Source organism: Triticum dicoccoides, chromosome 2B, assembly GCF_002162155.2.
Source record: "Triticum dicoccoides isolate Atlit2015 ecotype Zavitan chromosome 2B, WEW_v2.0, whole genome shotgun sequence".
NCBI lineage: Eukaryota > Viridiplantae > Streptophyta > Magnoliopsida > Poales > Poaceae > Triticum > Triticum dicoccoides.
Window position 1 is genome coordinate 555,145,915 of NC_041383.1, and position 5,861 is coordinate 555,151,775.

A 5,861-nucleotide genomic window follows, 5' to 3' on the forward strand; every position below is an offset into this window, starting at 1 on the left:
GCTGAACCGGCATCCCGACCCCGGGTGTCGCAACCCGGTCTATCTCCGGCGGGTTACTGGGCCCTGCACTGGGTGTGTGGAAGAGGTTTCGAGGATCATAAACTGAAGGGAGTTGAGACTGAGTCTTCTGGTATCTTCTCCTCATGACCTCATTAGACACGTTCTGATCCTGCGTGAGCCGGAAAGTCTGCGCCTGAATCCGCTGAGCCTGAGCGTCCAGAGTCGCCCGCTCTGCGGTCATCCTGACATCTTCTGCTGCCAGGCCTTCCTTAGCCTGCACTATATCCAGCTTTAACTGCGCCACTTCCACATCATGTTGAGCTTGATCCGCCGGGTTGACCATGGCGGTTAACAGAGCGGTCATCATATCTATGAGATCCATCAGCACCTGAGCCGGCGAACGCATAGGGCCTCCTGCCCTGGCTGCTACTGACTCGGAGGTTATGGCTACCGCAGTTGTGGAGTCTTGGATGGGTTGTGTGCCAGCCATGAAGATTTCGACCCTGCTCGACGTCTCAAGGAAATCCGGAATACTGCTGCCATCGAAACAGCCCCCAAGCCCGCCGTCTTGCAGTTGATACAACGAATCTGTCTCACCAGTGGACGACTCACCATCAGAATAGATGGACGTCTCACCGCCAGATGTAGATCCTTCAGAGAGCCCTCCGTGGATGCATCCCACAAAGGCACGCTTCACAACAGGCAGAGCCCGGGCGGGTCTCGCACGCTGAGCCGTCTCGATGAGGTTGGTGCAGATCGCCGGCTCAGGGCCCGGCTCGCTGATCTTGCCGATCAAGACGTGGATTCCGCCGAAGGGGACCCGGTACCCGAACTCCATTGAGCCGGCGTCGGGCGGCCAGCCTGCATCGTCGATGTAGAGCTTGCCGCGACGACTCTTGGTCATCTGGCCCATAGCATATCCCTTGAGCCCTTCGAAGCTGCCCTTCAAGAACTCAAATCCACCGTGTGCTGGCCCCATGGTGAGCTCCAACTGTCGTGGAATTGTCACGACAAATGTCCTAGTGAAAGGACTTAGTCGTGGAGCCATTGCAACTAGGAAGCTTAGAGGGGTTAATCAGGACAAAGGACACGAGGTTTATAGTGGTTCGGCCCCTTACAGTGAAGGTAAAAGCCTACGATCTAGTTTTGAGCGGGATTGCTTATGTATCTATAACCAGGGAGCGAATCGCTTGACCTAGCTCTCGAGTTGATGTTACTTGTCCTGAACCGCCACCGGGTCGTCCCTTTATATATAGAGGTTGACGCCCAGTGGCTTACAGAGTCCCGGCCGGTTCATAAACATTGTCCGGCTCGGTCTCTTAACTATTCGTGCCTTACAATACAAGTCACGCACATATGGCGGTTTCTCACTACGGGCCTTAAGTCACCTCTGGGCTTTGGGCCCTTAACTGAACCGCCATCTCTATCCTGGGTCTTGGGCTTCAAGAATATTTGTAAGTATAACCCGGCCCCTCCTGGGCGGGTCATACCAATAGTTATATCCCCAACACTACTCGAGGATGAGTAGGAATTAAGCTTGGGGATGCTTGATACGTCTCCAACGGAATTATTTTTGGGACTAATCTATTAACCTAGAGCCTAGTGTCAGTTCCTGTTTTTCCTTGTTTTGGAGTTTCGTAGAAAAGGAATACCAAACGGAGTCCAAATGGAATAAAACTTTCGCGATGATCTTTCTTGGACCATAAGCAAACCAGGAGACTTGGAGATGAAGTCGGAGGAGCAACGAGGTGGCCACATGGGTGGAGGGTGCGCCCAGGGGGTAGGGCATGCCCCCTGTCTTGTGGGCCCCTTGTAGGTTTCCTGGACTAATTCTTTTGCCCATATATACTATTATACCCCAAAACCATTAGGGGCATCAATGAAAACACTTTTCCCCTGCCGCAAACCTTCTGTACCTGTGAGATCCCATCTAGGGTCCTTTTTCGGTGTCCTGCCGGAGGGGGATTCGATCATGGAGGGCTTCTACATCAATATCATTGCCCTTCCGATGAAGCGTGGGTAGTTTACCTCAGACCTATGGGTCCATAGCTAGTAGCTAGATGGCTTATTCTCTCTCTTTGATTCTCAATACCATGTTCTCCTCGATGTTCTTCGAGATCTATTCGATGCAATACTCTTTTGCAGTGGTTTTGCCGAGATCCGATGAATTGTGGATTTATGATCAGATTATCTATGAATATTATTTGAATCTTCTCTGAATTCTTTTATTCATGATTTGATGTCTTTGCAAGACTCTTAGAATTATCGGTTTGGTTTGGACAACTAGATTGGTTCTTCTTGCAATGGGAGAAGTGCTTAGATTTGGGTTCAATCTTGCGGTGTCCTTTCCCAGTGACAGTAGGGGCAGCGAGGCATGTATTGTATTGTTGCCATCGAGGATAATAAGATGGGGTATTCATCATATTGCTTGAGTTAATTCCTCTACATCATGTCATCTTACTTAATGCGTTACTCCGTTCTTTATGAACTTAATACTCTAGATGCATGCTGGATAGCGGTTGATGTGTGGACTAATAGTAGTAGATGCAAGCAAGGGTCGGTCTACTTGACACGAACGTGATGCCTATATTCATGATCATTGCCTTAGATATCATCATAACTTTGCGCTTTTCTATCAATTGCTCGGTAGTAATTTGTTCACCCACCGTATTATTTTCTATCTTGAGAGAAGCCTCTAGTGAAACCTATGGACCCCGAGTCTCTTTTCCATCATATTAAGTCTCGTTTCCATCATACAAGTTTCCGATCTACTATTCTTGCAATCTTTTACTTTCCGATCTACAAACAAAAATACCAAAAATACTTACTTTATCATTTATCTATCTCTATCATATCTCACTTTTGCAAGTAACCGTGAAGGGATTGATAACCCCTTTATTGCGTTGGGTGCAAGTTTGTTTGATTGTTTGTGCAGGTATTTGGTGATTTGTGCGTTGTCTCCTACTGGATTGATCTTTGTTCTCAAACTGAGGGAAATACTTACTCTACTTTTCTACATCACCCTTTCCTCTTCAAGGGAAAAACCAACGTAAGCTCAAGAAGTAGCAACAACATGTCGATTATCCTTGATAGACCCTTGTTGAATACTGTAGGAGTTGTTATTGATTGCAACAAAAGCAAGGTCACTTTTCATATTAATGGTAATGACCATACGATACACTTTCCGAAGAAACAATCCAAGTGAATGGTATCAACTGCATTGAAAAGGCTTCGACAATTATTATTGGAGGTTTTGAATTCCCTTTTCCTTCAGTCAAAAAGAAATACGAAACTCTTATTATTGGGGAGATGCATATCCCCGTTGAGGTAACCTAGTGTTATACGAAGATTCTTCGGTTCCATGTCGTTCTAAAATGGGTTGTTAATAAGACTTGATCAACCTTATTGATGGATTCTTCTCGAGGGGCATGTGGTCGATGAATTTAGTAAGAACAACCTACTGTACCCACTATTTACTCTCTATTACTTAAAGCTAATAAAGTAGAAATGCCATGATTAGCCCGTTTCTGAATTTTCCGTGCAATAAAAAATGTCCGAAAAATAAAATTCCTCAGAATGCCCTCATAATTTAGTATGATTTTTTGTAGAATATTTTTTGACAATGAAAATAGTAGGAAAGGCTCCTACTGCATATATATTAATATGAAAGTGGTGATACATATGTACAATGAGGTGGGGGGGAGGAACTAGGGCCCAACCACCACAAAGCTAACTAGGTGATACTATTAACAATGGCAGTAATAATCTGTACTTTGTGGTAGGGACCCTATATTGTAAGTTAAGAAAGTCAGCCTTAAACCTCAGCTTCCAAGAAGTTATTGTTGGTGCCACATGTCTGAAGTAATTGTTATTGTGTTCTTTCCATAAACTCCAGGCTGAGACAAGGAAGATATCCATCAGCATCTTGCGAGGGTGTAATACTTCTGTTGTTCAACGGGCTCAAGTCTGTGGTCGTGAGGGGTCCACTGGATATTCAGGCTTCTCCAACATTCCTAGCTAAATCTGCAGTGGAAGAAAAGGTGATCTGCCGTCTCCTCGAGGTGCTCACCACAAAGTAGGCAGTCTAGGTTGTCCCCAATATTAAAATATCTCCTTTTAAGCATGTTCCTAATATTGAGGCGATCATCCAGCAAAACCAACCAAACACTTTTATCTTGGGCACACACTTGGTTTTCCATTGCCATTTGAAAGCTTCATGGGATACAACTTCTCTGAAATAATTGGCATAGTATGAAGTGGTTTTGAAAGTTGTGCCCCCCAAGATGCATGTCCAAACATCGTGTGGTTCAGATAGTATCGTGTTGGTGACTTGAAGCTGTAGGTGCCTTATCTCCTCATGAGCTCGTATAGATAGGGGGAGGTGGAAGGCGGCATTAAGGCTGGAGATGGATACGAATTCTTTGACCGAGGTGTCTTCATTAGTGGGGAAAGAGTATGCCCGTGTGAAGGAGTGTGAGTAAAGGGCCTGGTTCTAGTTATCTTTCCAAAAGAGGGCAGAGGATCCATTCTGAATCCAAACTCTGGTCACCCACTAGCTGGATGAGGTCGCGTCACCAGAAAGAGTCGCATGGGTTGGTTGCATGTGGGATCGAGTCCTTGTAGTATGTATCCAGATTAAGGTCACCCATGGCACCTCATGCTTGTTGTAAAACTTGTGTGCCAGTTTGAGGAGGAGCGCGTCATTTTGTATCCATAGGTTTATGATACCAAGACCACCAGTTTTTTTGGGATGGCAGATCATATCCCAAGCTACCAACGAGGTGCATTTGGTACCCTCGTCAGTTTTCTTTCTCCAGAGGCATTGTCGTCTGATTTTGTCTAGTTGTGCAACAATTTTTTAGGCAGTCTGATGGTACCCATGGAGAACATTGCCAGCAAGGTGATCAGAGAGTTCATCAAGGATAGTTTGCCCGCATACAACATGAGAGACATGGCGTCCGTGATTCGTCTCTCTGCCTTGCATACCATAGGTGTCGTATCTTGTACTGTCGGTCTTGTGATACCCAAAGGAAGGCCTAAGTACGTGAATGGCATGTTGGCCACTTTGCAACCAAAGAGGGTAGCGAGGGCATTGCATCTATCAAAGGGGATGTTGATCGGCACTAACATTGATTTGTGGAAATTAATTTTGAGCCCAATGGACTCGGCGTAGTCCGAGAGAATCTCCTTGAACCTGGTAGCTTGGAGAGGGCAAGCGGGCATGATTATTATGGTATCATCAGCGTATTGTATAACGGGGTAATCACCATTTTCTTGTGTGTCAATTGGGTAGTCCAGAAGATGTTGTTGACACGCTTCATTGATCACTGTTTGGAGGAGATCGGCAGCCAATACAAATAACAGAGGTGATAGCGGATCACCTTGTCGGCATCCTCATTTGCAAAGTCTAGTTTGAGTAAAATTATTTCTTTTTGTGACATCTGACATTGGTGTATGCATGTATTCAAATGCCCGCGCCAGGTAGTCGTGTATAGATCTACCATGTAGGAAACCATATTGGTTGCGATGTACTATTTTCAAGATAATTCTCTGAAGATGATTGGCTAGGAGTTTGGTGATCATTTTCAGACAGTAGTTGAGCAACATTATTGGGCGGTAATCATTGACATATTCTTGCACATTGTTCTTGGGTATCAAAGTAACATATCCATAATTCAGACTTTCCAGGTTGAGATTGCCATCATGGAATTCCTCGCAGAGCCGATACAAATCGTTCTTGATAATTGGCTACCAATCCTTCAAAAAAAACACCGTTGAAGCCGTCGGGTCCAGGAGCACGATCAGGGGACATTTCTTTTACAACCACATCAATCTCATCATGAGTGAATGGCATTTTAAGA